Source organism: Ahaetulla prasina, chromosome 1, assembly GCF_028640845.1.
Source record: "Ahaetulla prasina isolate Xishuangbanna chromosome 1, ASM2864084v1, whole genome shotgun sequence".
Lineage (NCBI taxonomy): Eukaryota > Metazoa > Chordata > Lepidosauria > Squamata > Colubridae > Ahaetulla > Ahaetulla prasina.
The window spans coordinates 335,678,997-335,696,278 of record NC_080539.1 but is presented as its reverse complement, the minus strand read 5'-3'; the positions used below and the strand labels follow the sequence as shown (position 1 = coordinate 335,696,278).

Genomic DNA, 17,282 nt, shown 5'->3' with positions numbered 1-17,282 from the left:
AGAAAAAACCCCAGTTATTTTAAAAGCCAATCCTTGAAGGAGGAAGAGGGAGAAACTTCTCATCTATATCTGTTCCTTGTTTCCTGTTGTTTTAGCAATTGCCATTTGTTCCCTGCTGGATAACCAATATTTCCTCAGTTTACTCAAGAATTTTTGGTGCCAGATTTTAAAAAAATATTTTTGGAAGTCCATGTGCGCAGCAATCTTTTGGATCATGCCTGTCTAAATATTGATATCGCCTGCAAACTTTAGAAAGTGATTGACCAGCCTTAGTTGTTTCTTTTTAACAAAGCTTGTTCTTTGATTGCTTCTCTTTAGCAACAATTTTTACTATTTTATTCAAAATAGATGTTAAATTAACATCTTGTATTTTTCTTGTCTCAGGTCCTTTAGTGATAGCATGATTATGTTACAGTCCTCAAGATTAGATGTTGATCTAAAAAATAACATTGGTTACATCAATAATTCTGCATTTGACTTCTTCAGGACATCTCAGATGGATACTAGCTGGACATGAGGGTTTATTAATGTTTTTAATACGTAATTTGGGGAATATAACTGCATCCTATTTCTCTCTTGTGGATGAACCGATCATCCATACTCAGCAGTGAAGATAGAACCTCAGTAGATTGCTACCTTTTTCTAATATACCTTTAATGTCTCTGTTGACCTACAGTGTGTGTTCCCTGATTGGCTTTGAACAAATTTAAATCTGTTGTTCTTGATTTTATCATTATTATTGATTTCATGATAATATTCTTCAAAGTTATTCTTTTAATGTATTTTATTAATTGCTTGCATTTCTTTGGACAAGAAATTTTTTTGTTCTTATTTCTTTTCTTTTGTTGTTATTTCCAACAGTTGAGCAAGATCTGTATTTTACTGATCTGAAGAGAGACTTCTTATCTCTGATAATTACGGTGACTCTGTTAACTATAGAATTATATTTTGGTCTTGAGGAGAAAGCATGGTTCATTAGCTGATTATGATGCTACAGAGAAAAGAGGATAAACGTTCTTTTAGTTTCTTTTCAGTGGATTTTCATATATGACATTCAGATATTTGGGAAAAAACATGTCCCCATATTTATTCTGGATTCTGAAGAACTTCTTTTGTAAAAAATTGCTATCAGGGTTCTCAGATCACCAGGGAAGAATTATTGTGTCTAATGTTTGCTCTGAAGTACAGAATGGGGCAACTTGCTGTGGCCAACTATGCTAGTTCCACTGAAACCAGAGGTGAGCACATGAATTAACAACTGGTTCGCCCAGCACCAAAAATGTGAGTGCCATCCACGCATGCGTACGGCATACCGTGCATGCGCTTTGCTCTCATATGGGGCTTGCACGCATGTGTGCAGCTTAAAAAACATTGCTAAATAGGACGGCACAGCGCGAGGCAGGTGGGTGGGCCAACCTGCAGGTTGCAAATACTGGTTCGCCTTAACCAGTCCTAACTGGCAGCAGCCCACCACTGACTGAAACCAAATGTGAGATTCATCCTGAAAGATGCAAACAGACTTTCTAATTTTTACCAAAATTCCACCAAATCAAAAACATATTTGATTGCCTGAGATGTGAACTAATATAATATCTCAAGGGGAAAAAGGATTAAATTTCCACAAACATCTTTAATCCTAATTTCACTAACAGTCTGGTAAGTATTTTGACTCATGACTCATGAATTTTGACAAAGTAAAATCAAGTAATTTTTGATATTGTGATGTCAATACTTTAAATCTGACATCATGCATTATAAATACAGGAAAATATATAGTTTGTGAAAAGTAGTAGTAGTAGCCTTTTGCTTACAATATGAAAAAAGATTTATCTGTGATTTGAGGAGGGCATAATTTCTCTCCCAATCTCCATTTTGTCTTCCTCTTGTATATTTTCAAGATGGTGGATTCTTTTTAACTTAAAGCATCCCATTATTTTCTTTTCTTTTGTTATGTGATGAGTGGAGACATGCACTACAAACTTTTCATTTCAACCATCTTTATAGCTGTATTTGGTAACCAAGCTTGATTATTAAATTTGAACATTATTCTGCATCAATCCACTTCTGTGCTATGTTCTCAGGCCAAGTTGTCTATGCACAAACCACAAACCAGATGTGAAGCTTAACTTTTTCAGGACTTAATTTTGCCACTTGGTTTGGATCACAGGGAAGTTTTCAGACAGCTGTCTTTGATGCCTTATGTTTGCGTTCATAAAAATTATATGGAAAGTTATAAAAGAGTGATAAGACTTTCCAGTCTTACCACCAAATGGAAAAGCTATCTACACAAAGAATTTATAACCATCTTGTAACAATTTTGAAAATTTAAAATCATTTTAGTTGATTTTACATTAGCAATGTTGAAAAGAATGTAAATCTATCCAATTGTCTATAGGATTCATTAAGAGCAGGCATACTTCCTGCGTTTTTAAACTCCAGAGCTCTATCTTATAAATACAGGGATTGATATTACAATATTTTATCATAATATGCATGCTAGACATCATGTTGTAGTTTTTTTACTGATCAAAGGCACAAAATTGGGAGAAGGTTTTTCTGTTACTTTCTTTACTGAAAGAATAAACTACCGATTATGCAAGAATTACAAAATCACAGACATAGTTAAACAATCAATGAGCATAGGAAAACCACTGGCTGTGTGCCTACATCAGGAGTTGCTCTGATGTAACTCACATGTTAAACCCAAGAATCCATCTTCATCAGATACAACTACTTTCTGTACTTCTCTTTAGCTATTCAGTGTTGTGTTTCAGCTTGAGCAGATTATTCAATCTATTTAAGTTATTTGAACTGAATGTTTCTTCTCAAAAAAAAGGGTTTGAAATGGTATAGCCTTGAACATAAGTTACAATGTAAGAAAACGTTGATGTTTGATTTGTTGCTGTGCTCTGTTTTGTGATATTTAAATGGAAAAATTTCAATCTTTTGATCCAATGTTATTTTTTTCTCTCTCTCCAGGCATTGCTCACAAAACATTGTTGAAACTTTGAATAACCTTTCAGCCAATCCATTGTAGTGGATGGAAGAGTGTTGATGTTGTAAGTCCTATTACATTTTCCCCAGAAATGTCAGAAATAAATAAGAACCAGGACACCATATCTAACAGTCTGCAGAAAAACATCATTACTGTATAGAAAAGGATGGACTTTACAAGAGATATGTGAGAGTTATTGGTTCAAACATCTCTCAGCTACTTTTCTGGGGATCATTTAAAACAGTCCTCTTTTGAGATCTTCACATTGAACAAGAAAGGAAAACTACCTCTGTCTACCTTTCTTCTCTGTAGTAATTATTATATTGTTTATTTATTTTAATTTATATGCCAACTACAAACAATTCTTGGGGGCAGCTGAACAATGGTAAGGATAGCCAAGTGCTTTGGGTCAACTTCTTATTTAACCTGAGCGCTGTTGACTTTGTTTGCTTTCCTTAGGTAAATGAGAATTAAACATGCCTCAAATTTACCTTTGAAAATTCATATTGCTTTACCAAGGAATGATACAAAAGACATTTTGAAATATCTTATAATAGGAGAAATGATTCTTTGAATGCCCAGCCTGATTCTTTTTTTTTATTGATTTCTTTCAAGCCTGGAATAATAATCCCCCAGAAATTGGCAGGTATATAGCTGCCAAACAGTATGAAAGGCTCCCCTCCTTCTCAAGCCTGTTTATCTAAAAAAGGAAAGATTTTTGGGAGGGAGGAATGAAGGCATTAGGGAGGTTGAAGTGCTTGTATGAATCTTCTGATGACCCAGATATAGGATTATGTTTTATTTTACTGTATCTCCATGAAAGGGCAATTTCTGTTCCCCTTGGAGATTTATCAATAAAACATGACAAACCACAGTAAGTAAACACTAGCTAATTTAATCAATTCATGCAGAACAATTCATTGATCAAGCCTCTAACTGTATAGGCATCTATATTTTCATATCGTATTTTATAAATTTTTGGACAGCAAGCCTTCATTATTGTGTAGAACACAGCATCTTCCAGTTTCTTTGATGCATACAAACTATAAGATGCATACAAACTTTTGCAGTTTGTACTAAGATTTGTATTTCATATAACATTTATCATAGGGCTTGCTTTCTTCCAGATGTGTTGGATTAGATTCTCAGAATAATTGGGCATTATGAGACTTGAGCTGTAGTGCATCATAGTTTGGCAATATAGGCTTAAGGAAAGATAACATATGAACTCACATCCTACTTTTCCCTGCCTCTTAGATATGACATCCGGGGACCTTCCCATATAATTAGTTTTGTCTACTGCTAGCTGTTGGCAATGACACAGAGTGGAAGATTGAACTTGATTATGGCTTTTAAACACTGAACAGTACCCTACCAGTGCCATATATCCTTCCTCCAGGAGGCTTCACCATAGACTTTGGAGTTCCTTCCTTCTTTGCTGCTAAAATGCAGCAGTGACGCAGTGGTCACCAGGTTGTCAAGCTCTATGATATTTATATGAAATATAAATATTATACTGAGATTGAGGAATTAAATGTTTGAGTGAATTCATTCCATTTTGCTTCCTGGAGCTGCTTAGAATTGGACTGAAGGGATACCGTATTTTTCAGAATATAAGACACACCTTTTTCCTCCCAAAAAGAGGGTGAAAATCTGGGTGTGTCTTATACTCCGAATATAGTCCTGTCCAGCTTCTCAAACTGAGGTTTCAGAGGCTGAAAAAAGCTTCAGAAAAGAAGCTCCCAAACAGAGTTTCAGAAAAAAAAGCCCCAAATAGAACTTCAGAAAAAAAAGCCCCGAACACAGCTTCAGAAAAAAGCTCCAAACAAAGCTTCAGAGGCTTTTTTTTTTTTTTGGAAGCTGTTTCAGAGGCTTTCAGTAGCAGAAAAAAGTTTTTTCTAAAACTGAGTTTCAGAGGTTTCCGAGGCAGAAAAAAAAGGCAAAAAAAGCAAGGCACAGAGCTCACAACCAAGGAACCTGTTGCTTAAATTCACTTCTGGGAACAGCTGATTGGGGGTATTTCAGGAGGCCAATCCACCTGCCAATCAGCTTTTTTCATATTTTCCTCCCCAAAAACTAAGGCGCATCTTATACTCCGGTACGTCTTATACTTCGAAAAATACGGTAATTAGTTTCAAGGAAGATACCTGGACTTGAAAAAGTGAAGCATTTCACCTTGATGCATTCACTGGAGAGATTGAGATACTTTGCTTTTCAGACAGAAGTGTCTTTTACATACCCATGCCCAGAAGACCATCAAAGGCTCTTGAACAAATTGCTTTGATATCACTCAGTCGTGTTTAGTCTTTAGTAAGTACTGGGCATCTCAAGCATTGTCAAGAAACCTCACTTGAACACTTTTACTAAGATATCAATTAAAGCAAGGCATCACTTTGAAGCTTCATACAGGTGTGACTAAAGGGTATAGTTAGGGAAAATGCCCCCAAAGCTAACTGTTGAATCTTATATCTGATATCAAATCTTATGATTAATATTAGTGAAAAAAACAGTCCTCCTTCATTCCCCATTGTCTAAATATGTCAGAAAAATATATTCCCTTTTTTTATAAAAGAAAATCATTTATAAAACAAATGATTCACTAAGGAGAAGTATATGATAAGGCCTGGGTTTAATAGAACAAGTCATCTATTTGGTTAATGGTATGACAATTAACTAGTAATATTAAACTATTTCCCCAGAAAGTGTAATTGGAGCACCCTCTGCTATTAGTAGCACTATTTCATGCACTTAATAATAGCTAAGAAAAGGAAATAATAAGGAAATTTACCAAAATAAAACATGTGTCTGCACATTTCTCTTCAACTGCAAGCTCTCTTTGGCTTCATTTAGATTTCTAGTAAGTTCTGCTAAGGCATTGTAAAAAAATATATATGACATACTGTACTGTCCCATGAGTCAATCACCAGTATTTTAAAGGCATATCTGTACTGCAGTCTTAAACTGATTCTATTTTGTATTCATGCTGGCTTGAGTCTAAACTGGTTTTAAAAAAGCCTTGCCATTACTAAGACAGTTTTGCAGCATCTTGCAAGAACTGAAAATTCTCTCAATCTGCCACTAGACAATTTCCTTGCTACTCTGTTCTCAAATGACTGGAAAAACTGTGAAATAGTGCACTAGCGGGCTTTTTAAAAAGAAGAAAGAACCACATCAGAAAAAGTAGCTCAGCTCAGGAAAAGAAAAATAGTATGAAGGGCCGGAATAGCTCAGGCTGTAAGGAGCCTGTTATTAGAACACAATAGCCTGCAATTACTGCAGGTTCAAGCCCGGCCCAAGGTTGACTCAGCCTTCCATCCTTTATAAGGTAGGTAAAATGAGGACCCAGATTGTTGGGGGGGGGCAATAAGTTGACTTTGTAAATATACAAATAGAATGAGACTATTGCCTTATACACTGTAAGCCGCCCTGAGTCTTCGGAGAAGGGCGGGATATAAATGTAAAAAAAAAATAAAAAAAATAAAAAAAAAATAGGGTCATTTTCCATGTAAGGCAAATGTTATAACTATTACATCAGTAAGAAAAAATGTAATTGCTGCGAAGGAGAAACAGAAGGCAATCTGCATCACAAAATGTGAACTAAACAAGTTATAGGGAAATACTGGCATGTCGAGAGATCACATTTTTATGGGTGCAAGTTAAATACAGGTCAGTGTATAGTGTCACCTTGCTGAAAAACCAAATTTCATTACCTCATGGATTAATAGCTTTGCTGTATGAGCTAGATGAATGCAATGCAGAACAATGGACCTTCCAATCAAGTGGGAGAAAAACTAATAAGAACGGGGTGAGTACAGATCAGTGTTACCCATTCTTGGCCTTCCAAGATGTTTGCTTATCAATAGTGAATATGCCATAAACTCTGAGCTAAGTGAACAAATGAAAGGAAAAAACACATATTGTCTTTCAATGTGTGTGTGTGTGTGTGTGTGTGTGGGAGAGAGAGTGAGAGAGAAAGAAAGAGAGAGAGCAAGCGAGAGAGTGAACGAGCGAGCATGTGAGAGAGAATATGTGAATATACATGCTAAGGAGGAGAAATCCAATTGACAGCAAGACAATTGAGCGCTGGCATTTTCTTTTCTGGGTTTACATGACTGTCCATTGAATGAATATGAATGACCTTTTGACATATTCATGGAATGAGCCAGTAGAAAGTCAGAAAATTAGTTCTGAAATAAATGAGATATTATTTTTAACATCTGATCATTCAAGTGAACTTTGAATGTTCCTATTTTTCACTTGGATGATCAGATATAACCACCCAGGCTCATTTCAAGGGAATGGCAATCTTTTGTGTTCCGTGGAGCCCAGGTAGGATGAAGAATAGAAAGGATGCACAGGTTCAGACAACATTCCTATATTTCCTAACATTTTCCTTTCCAAGATATCACTCCAAACATCACTATTTTCAAGTGTATATTACTATTTACTAAATAGCACTATCAGTACCTGGGTACCTAATGGAATCAATGGCTGAGCTAGTCAAGGTAGTCTCAGATATGGTACTGGAAATGTCAGAATTCTTAATTTGGAGAAATTATTCATTCATTCATTCATTCATTCATTCATTCATTCATTCAAACTCTTTAACTGCCCCTCTCTCTCATAGTGAGACTCTGGCAATTTAATCAATATAATTCATACATATTGGCTTAAGACCAGATTGTTCTGGAACCTGCAACTAAGGTACTGTATCTTATCCTCAATATGGTTTTGTATCGGAGAAGGAGAAAAGCCTATGGCCATTTCTCCTATCTCCTATGCTACTGTGTGTTGACATAATTGTTTTGCAAAAAAACCTCAATTTAATACTAATATCTTGTTGACTGCTGAGGGTTCGCCTTTTTGAGCATATGCAGCTATACTTAAGTGGGAAAAATAGGAAAATGTATCTTTGAATTGTCAAACCAATTTTTTTTTCTAGGTTTACAATTTCTTCAGATTATCTGGAAATAATGGGAAAACTGGAGTATAGAGCTATATGACTTAGGACATTCATTTCTGTTTGGCAAGGAAGGTAAGTTGTTTAAACAAAGTAGACAGATGAAAGACAAATGGCTATTCTTTAAATCTGCATTTACAAAACTAGGAATAAAGGAAGCAAAGTTGGAATATATTATGATGTTGTTAGTCATTAAAGCAAAGAATCTTCCATGAAGGATGATGGCACTGAGATAATCAAGAGATAATGTTCAGATTTATAGCAGATTTAAGAAAAAAACATTGAGAATGCTAATATTTTTGAAAGATAATTATGATTTATGTTCTGTCTTCATCTTTAAAATAATTCACTTATACTTGGAATAGAAATGTCTTATCAATTAAACAGAAGAGTCACATTATTTTTATGGTCTTTATTTTTATTGAGGTAGCAATAAATTACATTCCATTTCCCTTCCAAGCCCAGAAAGAGAATGCATTAGAAATGATGAGGTAGTATGCAATCCTGATAATATTGCTAGTTATCTGAACATGATGGACTTCAGCAGATGATGCCAACCCCAAAAGCACATGGTGAATATGCTCTCATTTCAAATAGTGCCAATTTTAAACGGATTAGAAGGTGTTTAAACTACTAGTTTGCTTTGTCTACCTTTTTCTGTTTAGATCAAGTCCATCTTATTCATATTGTGGTCTTACGCCCATGTTGCTCAATGTAAGAAAATTCACCAAAGACCCAACTTAAAGTCCTCTTCAACTAAACATTGCAAACAACCACCCTCAAAGTGAAATCTGGCTTGGCATGCAACAAGTTGAAGAAAGTATTTCAGATACTTAGAAGATGTAATTTTGTCAACAGAACCTGTTCAGGTCTGCTTGCCTGTTTATTCATTTGATTATACACTCTCAAGTTCAAAGGTCCTCGGTGATGTAAAAAGTTAAAACAACATCCAATACAATATAAAACTACATACATACATAACCATGCATTGGTAAAAACGCAAGTATAGACCAACCTTCCAAACTCTACCACTCAGGATTTTAAAAGCCAGATTGTTAGAGATTTCCAAAGGATAACAAAGTAAGATTAGATAATCCTCTGGGAGCTTTTCCAGGCTCATTTTAGGGTACCAGAAAAGCTCAGGTGTCTTTTTCTCTTTCTTTTATGGATGAAGCATTATGGCAATGGTAAATAAAGAGGAATTGCCAATGCCATGACATCATAGGGAACCATAATCACCCATCAGTCTATATGCTGTTTCCCTTGATCTGTAGGTTCTCATTACTGACAATAACATGTGCTAGTGTAATCATGCATATACTTGGTATTCCTCTGCCTGGGATGAAGCTGTGGGAACTAATATATTCTGAGTCAGACCAACTGCCGCTCATGGAGGGGGGGGAGAGAAGAGAGAGAGACTTGCTTGAGTAACCGTAATAATTGGAAAATTATTTTGATAGCCTGAAACAATCTAATATATTACAGAATTTTATTAAAATAATATCAAATCAAATTAACTGCTATTCCATAATGAATTAGGTAACAAGGTAGGCAGATATTAATCGGCCTTGGCTTCCAGGCAGGGGAGCCAGGAATTTATTAGCTATTGCAGGTTGTATGAAGGCAAAGTCAGGAATCACTATCAGAGACAGCGAAGGAAGCCCCTGAGACATGCCAGCTTCCCTCTTTCTTTCATGCCCTCTCGCTTTTTCTTCCCTTCTAAGTTCTACTTTATCATCCATCATTAAACATTTATATTCTTTTATGTCAGGCCTCATGCATTTCTTTTAATAAACTAATTGCTTTGCAATTTAATAATTTTACAATTTAATAGTTGTAAACATTTTGCAGCAGATTAGCTCAATGAGTGAGATTCCAATATTGAGGGCAACAGTACTTCACTGCCCACTTATGACTAATCCCTAGGAATATATATATATATATTTTCTTCTGGCTTGTTTGATTAGCTAGAAAAAAAAATCATTGCCCAGTTAAAGGATTATTTAATATTTAGATGCATGACATTAAAAAAAAAGACTGCTTAAAACTATGTTTCCAGTGTGTTAGGGAGTCTAGGAAAGTTCCATCTACTAAATCATAATGTTTCAGCTCGCTCTAACACAACCTGAAACCTCAAGGCCACATAGGACGCCCTAAAACTTGGATCGAATCCCAGGAGCCCTTCAAAGATTGCCACAAAACTGTATGGTTACTGTAATGGAAAGGGAAAATTATTAAATCTAAGGGAAATAACTATTGATTGAATTTAATTTATTTTAATTGAATTTAAATGTAAGTGATACATAGTTCTTGTCTCACCTCATCCCTGCCTTGTATAGATCTAGCCTATATTTTAGAGAGAAGCTACCAATATACCACTCAGAGGTCAAGAGTGGCCCACAGCTCTGAAAAAAATGGCACACCTCACCCAATGTCATCTCCACTAGCTGGACGGGAACAAATGTGGCTAAGGGAAAATCCTGCTATTTGGTCTTTTCTTTTCTTTTTTTAAGTAAATGAAACAAAAACAAAGTTGGCATTTTGAACTGAAAAGGCAATTCTGTGGTATCAGAGTTTCAGCAAGCATTCCAAATCCAGAGACTTCTTTCATAAGCAGGATCATCTTATTTCTTTATCTGCAAAACTTTTGACTCATCAAGAGATAATGAATCAAATGAGAGGGAGTCTTGCAGAACATTTTCAAATTAATAAGTTGTATTAAAATTTATGAATTGGAAAAAGTGCTACCAGTCTCTTCATTTTTTACATGTAGACTAACATGAATGTCCTCCTACAAGACACAACATGGAAATTTTCAGTATAGGGACTTCCTTTTTTCTCTTTTCTCTCTTGCTCAAGCTCATGCTCCATAGATCCATACATTTTCTTTGGCATGGACTTTAAATAGCATCTTCAAGAAATGTTGTCCATATTGTTCTGGAGTCGTAGGCTCACTACATTTAGAAAATGGCAGGTTGGAGAGATTTGGCCTAGTTAAAAAGATTTCCTAGTAAAGAGGTCTGCTATCCTTCCCACTGAAAGGATTGATGTTAGATTATACTGTTTGTTGGGTTTTAGGCTATACACCAGGGTTAAGAATCATACAAAGGAATTATATACTATATAATATAATAAATATTGATTTGAGTTTTTTTTACCCTCTGAGTTTTAAAATATGTATGAAAAGCATATTTATTATATACATTTATTATGTATGTAATAAATAAAGCAGCATTAGATGGTAGAATTAGACTGTAATTCTGCCTATTGAAGACTAGAGATAGTTTGTTGTTGTTGTTAGTTGCGAAGTCGTGTCTGACCCATTCCAACCCCATGGACAATGTTCCTCCAGGCCTTCCTGTCTTCTACCATCCTGTCGTGTCCCACCCCCCACTCCGACAAATGAGTCAAGGAAGTCCGTGACAAACTTGGCAACAAAGCCTCTGCAGCTTGCCAAGTTCCTTCGAGGTTTATCAGGGCAGGCAGGAGTCCAAGTTGTGACTTCAGCGATAGGGTCCGGTATCAGCAAACTCGATAAGACTTGGCTTGATTCAAGGTTGGAATGCCTAAAGCAGGTCCTTTATATAGGCTGTGTGGTGTGGCTCCATGACTCAGCATTTATCCAGGCCTGCCCCGCCCCTCCTTCTGCTGGCGTTGCCTCTCAGATCTCCGGAAGCGAGGGTCTTCCCACCCTGAATTGTCTTCAGCTGGATCTGCTGTCACTAATTCCAGTACCTGGCTGGCTTCCTGCTCACATGCTGTAGGAGTGAAGTTTATCGGGCTTGCCCGTTCACTCCTGGAATCCCCTCCGGGCATGGGGCCAGGCTGGGGGCTGGAGGCATGACAGGCCGGTTTCATCTTCATTATCAGACTCGGAGTCTGATAACAGGCCGGTTGGAGACAGGAGGGGCCCGGCTGAGGAGAGGAGGGAGTCACAACACATCCTCTGGAGTCCATTTAAGCTCATGCCTACTACTTCAGTGACTCCATCCAGCCACCTCGTTCTTTGTCGTCCCTTTCTTTTGCTCTCAATCTTTCCCAGCATTAGGCTCTTCTCCCAGTGAGGCCTTCCTTCTCATTAGGTGGCCAAAGTATTTCAGTTTCATGTTCAGGATCTGGCCTTCTAAAGATCAGTCAGGGTTGATCTCCTCTAGGACTGACTTGTTTGTTCGCCTTGCAGTCCAAGGGACTCACAGGAGTCTTCTCCAGCACCAGAGGCTCGATTCTTTGGCGCTCAGCCTTTCTTATGGTCCAACCTTCACCACCATACATTGCAACTGGGAAAACCATAGCCTTGACTATACGCACTTTTGTTGGTAGGGTGATGTGTCTGCTTTTTAGTACACTGTCTAGATTTGCCATAGCTTTCCTCCCCAGGAGCAAGCATCTTTTAATTTTTTGGCTGAAGTCCCCATCTTGGAACCCAGGAAAATTAAATCTGTCACTACCTCCATTTCTTCCCCATCTATCTGCCAGGAATTGAGAAGGCCGGATGCCAAGATTTTAGTTTTCTTAATGTTGAGTTTCAAGCCAACTTTTGCACTCTTCTCCTTCACCCACATCAAGAAGCTCTTTAGTTCCTCTTCGCTTTCTGCCATTAGAGTGGTATCATCTGCATATCTGAGGTTGCTGATATTTCTCCTGGCAATCTTAATTCACATTTTTTATTCATCTAGCCCCACCTTTCTCATGCTGTACTCTGCATATAAGTTAAATAAACAGGGTGATATTAAACAGCCTTGCCGGACTCCTTTCTCAATTTTGAACCAATCAGTGGTTCCGTGTCCAGTTCTCACTGTTGCTTCTTGACTCACATACAGGCTTCTCAAGAGACAAATAAGATGGTCTGGTACTCCCATCTCTTTAAGAACTTGCCACAATTTGTTGTGATCCACACAATCAAAGGCTTTAACATAGTCAGTGAAGCAGAAGTAGATGTTTTTCTGGAATTCCCTAGCTTTCTCCATGATCCAGTGGTTGTTGGCAATTTGATCTCTAGTTCCTCTGACTCTACAAAATTCTGCCTGTACTTCTGGTAGTTCTCGATCCACATACTGCCGGAGCCTAGCTTGTAGGATTTTAAGCATAACCTTACTAGCATGTGAAATGAGTGCAATGGTGTGATAGTTTGAACATTCTTTGGCATTGCCTTTCTTTGGAATTGGAATGTAGACTGACCTTTTCCAATCCTGTGGCCATTGTTGAGTTTTCCAAATTTGTTGGCAAATTGGGTGTAGCACTTTTACTGCATCGTCTCTAGAGATAGTAACAAAGCTCTAATAAACCACAGACCAATTAAGGATACTGGTGGAATAGTTCTGATAGCATGACAATGTTTTTAACATACTTTTTCTCTATTCTATGACAAAAATGAACATTTCTTTTGGTTAAAAAAATGAACAATTATAAACAGAAATAAATTCAGACTAAACATACAAAGCTATAATTAAATGTTTTCTTCAACATTTCATTTTGAACTTCTCTCCTTTGTGCTCTCTTGCCTTGCATGATTTAAGCAGCACAATTGTAACAATTCCTTTCTTGGCTATTGGGTTGAATCAGTCAAAATTTGATACGTATACAATGACCAACCTTATTTATGCTTTGTATGTGCATTTGAAGCTCTTCTCTAAAAGTATGCAGGATAAGTACTAATAATAATGATAACCTGGGGATAAAATGCTTTCTAAGGAGTTTTGTTAGAGATGCATTTTTCACCAATGCTATGTGAGATGTCAGAATTATTACAGGAAGATATATACTTAAGTAAAATTTTTACAGATCAAATATCCATTATTCCATGATTAAAGAAAAAAAAATCTCTCCTGCTATGTCTTTACCAAATTAATCTCACAATTTTTGTGGAAATTAAATTTACCTTTTCTCAATTGTGTATATGTGTGATACGATATAAAGTATAGATGTAGAGAGTAAAACTTGGAAATAAGACTTTCTTATCATTTACTTCAATAGAATAGAATAGAATAGAATTTTATTGGCCAAGTGTGATTGGACACACAAGGAATTTGTCTTGGTGAATATGCTCTTAGTGTACATAAAAGAAAAGATACGTTCATCAAGGTACAACATTTACAACACAATTGATGGTCAATATATCAATATAAATCATAAGGATTGCCAGCAACAAGTTATAGTCATACAGTCATATGACTTCAAGACTATGAAGTACAAGGTACAATTTACTCTAGAGTAATTTAAAAATGTGATTCAATACTGGAAATGGATCAATCCTTAAATATGCCAATCAATTTATTTTATAATATAGGTAACAGAAATCATTGAACTTGTCTTTCCAATCAATTTAGCTTATAATAAATTAGAACTGTATTATAGATGGCAAACACAAAATATTGTTCTTCATTTAAGTATTCAGAGAAATTTTGATTACAATTCATTGTAAAAGCTCTTAAAAATTAACTGACAATCATATAATTTTTGTACCATGTGACCATTATAGTATGAATTATTTGCATTCAAATGAAAACACACCACATAGAATTCATCATATTAAATATAATGTTTATTGAGGAGGAACCGAAAGCATCGCAGCGAGACTTGCGAAAATCGAGCCAGACAAACTGTTGCCAGGAGATCTTCAAACTAGAATCCTCTTGGAGGGACGGTGAAGAAAGAGAGGCACCTCAGATGACCAAGAAGAACAGGCAAGTTCCTCAGAGGGTTGGGGGTAGCTCTTTCATCCAGTGGTCAGGATGGTGGCCATTAAAATGACCACTCTAAGCTGGGGCAACCGGACTAAGATTTGTGCAGGAGCAATGTTTGAATGGAGTATTGCTACCGGGTGAGTGATTGGCCAACTCATAGGGTAAAAAGAAACTTTCTAAAAGCTTAAAAGAGGTCCCAGTGTGAAATAAGTGGCTAATTAGACCTTGGGAATGTTAATTGAAGGAGAAGAACAAAGAGGAAGTTAAAGGACTAAAGCCCAAAAAAGAAAGCTTTCTATCTGGACTTAAAACTGGATTTGGAGAAATAAAAACAATACAGGGAAAAGAAAACTGAGAGAAAGCACCTTTTAACAACAAAAGGAAAAGAAATTGAAAAGAAAGTACTTTTTATGTGGATTTAAAAATGCTACTTGGCTACCTTGGGATTTGTGGATTGGAGAGAGGCATCTGCTAATGGAAAGACTTTGACCATGAGAAATATTAAGGAGTATTTGTTTAAACAGCTGGGTTCTGACTTTGAAAAGAGGTGAAAAAGAACAAAGCCTTAAATTGGAATGGACTAGAACTGAATGTTATTTGGAAATAAAAAAGAAAATAGAGACACTATGTGGATTTGAATTTGAATTACACATAAACTAAAATTTTAAAAAATTGAATTGACAGTATGGAATATTGGGAGTATGAGGAACTAATGGAGATGTTTAAGAAGGTGTAGGAAGCATTTAAGGATAATAAAGAAGCGGAAGCCTGGTTAGAATATTAAAAAAAAGGAAAAAGAGAATACAAATGAGAAGCAAGAACATGATGTTGAAGGGAAAACAATTGAAGATAAAAAGATAGACAATTACACTGGGATTGACAAAAAAATGGATAGGGGGAATATTCCTCAAAAAAGAAGGGAAGAGAAGGAAATGGGAAAAGTCTGAGGGGGAAAATTAAGAAGGTAACAATCTTAAAAAACTAGAGAAAGGATTCGGGGAAAGATACAATAAATATAAAAATAAAAATAAAATAAGAGAATGGGAGAAAGGGAGAAAAAGATTAAGAAATGGAATTCTGGAGAGACCAAGAGAAAATGGTTAAAAGGTGAAGAATAATGGATAGAAGGAAGGGAATTAAAGCATTTATTAGTTGATTTAAGGGAATGGTGTTAGTAGTAAAATTGTATGTAAGAAGCAATTTTTTTAAAAAAAATTTACATTTATATCCCGCCCTTCTCCGAAGACTCAGGGCAGCTTACATTGTGTAAGGCAATAGTCTCATTCTATTTGTATATTTATATACAAAGTCAACTTATTGCCCCCCCAACCATCTGGGTCCTCATTTTACCTACCTTATAAAGGATGGAAGGCTGAGTCAACCTTGGGCCTGGTGGGACTCGAGCCTGCAGTATCTTACAGCCTGAGCCACACCGCGGCCCAAATTAGAAAAAGTATATTGCTTATTGTAAAATGGATCAGCAGATGTAATCTGAAATCCAGATTGTTTAACTATGAAAATAACTGAAATTAAGATAGTAAATTGAAATGCTAGTAAACGATGTATGTAAGAAGCAAAAAGAAGTATCTTGTTTATTGTAAAATGGATCAGCAGATGCAATATAGATTGGTTTAAATGTGAAAATAACTGAAATTGAGATATAAAATAGAAATGCTAATAAATGAGGAAAATAATTAATTGGTGTTGGAATAAGAAATTAGGAATTAAAAAAACTAAGAGGTAGAAGGTCAGTTTACTTAAAAGGTTTCAAGATAAAAATGGAATAAGTTGAAATACATTGTTAATAATCAAAAAATGTGATGGGGATTTTGAGAAATATTCAATAAATGGAGAAAAAATTGGGGTTGCCCAGATACCATTGTGGAAAATATTGAATTGAAAATGAATACAACAATAGAGAGAGAACGGAAGGAGGAGTAGAGGGATAGAAGGAGAGGAGAAGAGAAAGGAATAGAAGTAAAGGGAAAGGAGAGGAAGAAAGGGAGGGGAAATAAGAGTAGGGGAGAAGGTTGGAAGGGAGGAAGAAAGGAGGAGGTGGGGAAAGGAAGGGGAAGTAGAGTAGAAGTAGGAGAGGAGGAAAGAAGAGAGTAGAAAAGGATAGAAGGGAGGGAAGGGAAAGAGAGGAGAAGGAGAAGAAAGATTGCTGTAAAATAAGAGACAAGAGATGGTAGAAAGGCAACCCTGAACATTCTTAAACTTATTAGAATGAAGAACAAATTAATATGAAAGTTAAAAGAGAATATATATAATTAGCAATAAATAAGACAAGATAACTAATTGAAATAATGTTAAGAAATTAAAATGTGAGGGTGAATGGTGATATTGTTTATATAATAAGTGTAGAAGTATTAAGATAAGATAAAAAGGTACAGAAAAATAATATTTTGGCAGAAATTGTAACTATGTAAAATGTATTTGGATATGACAAATTGTATAAGACCTGATATGGTCAATACTCTGTTCATAAAATATGTGGTTATACGTGAAAGAAAAAAAAACAATAAAAATTGATTTAAAAAAGAAATATAATGTTTATTAATGAAAGAAGTTTATCAGTTCTGTATAAGGAATAAGGTATAATTATAACTCTCTTTCCCCTATTTGGAGGGAATCCTTCAAGTCA

The 17,282-nt window shown here is 35.9% G+C and overlaps 1 long non-coding RNA gene across 1 annotated transcript; it reads left to right on the top strand.

Moving 5' to 3' along the window:
• Positions 1-6,460: 6,460 nt before the first annotated feature.
• Positions 6,461-16,584, top strand: LOC131187899 (uncharacterized). The gene is made up of 5 exons (XR_009152660.1): positions 6,461-6,800; positions 7,938-8,030; positions 8,416-8,527; positions 8,621-8,824; positions 14,505-16,584. It is a non-coding gene; the product is annotated as an uncharacterized LOC131187899 (long non-coding RNA).
• Positions 16,585-17,282: the final 698 nt, after the last annotated feature.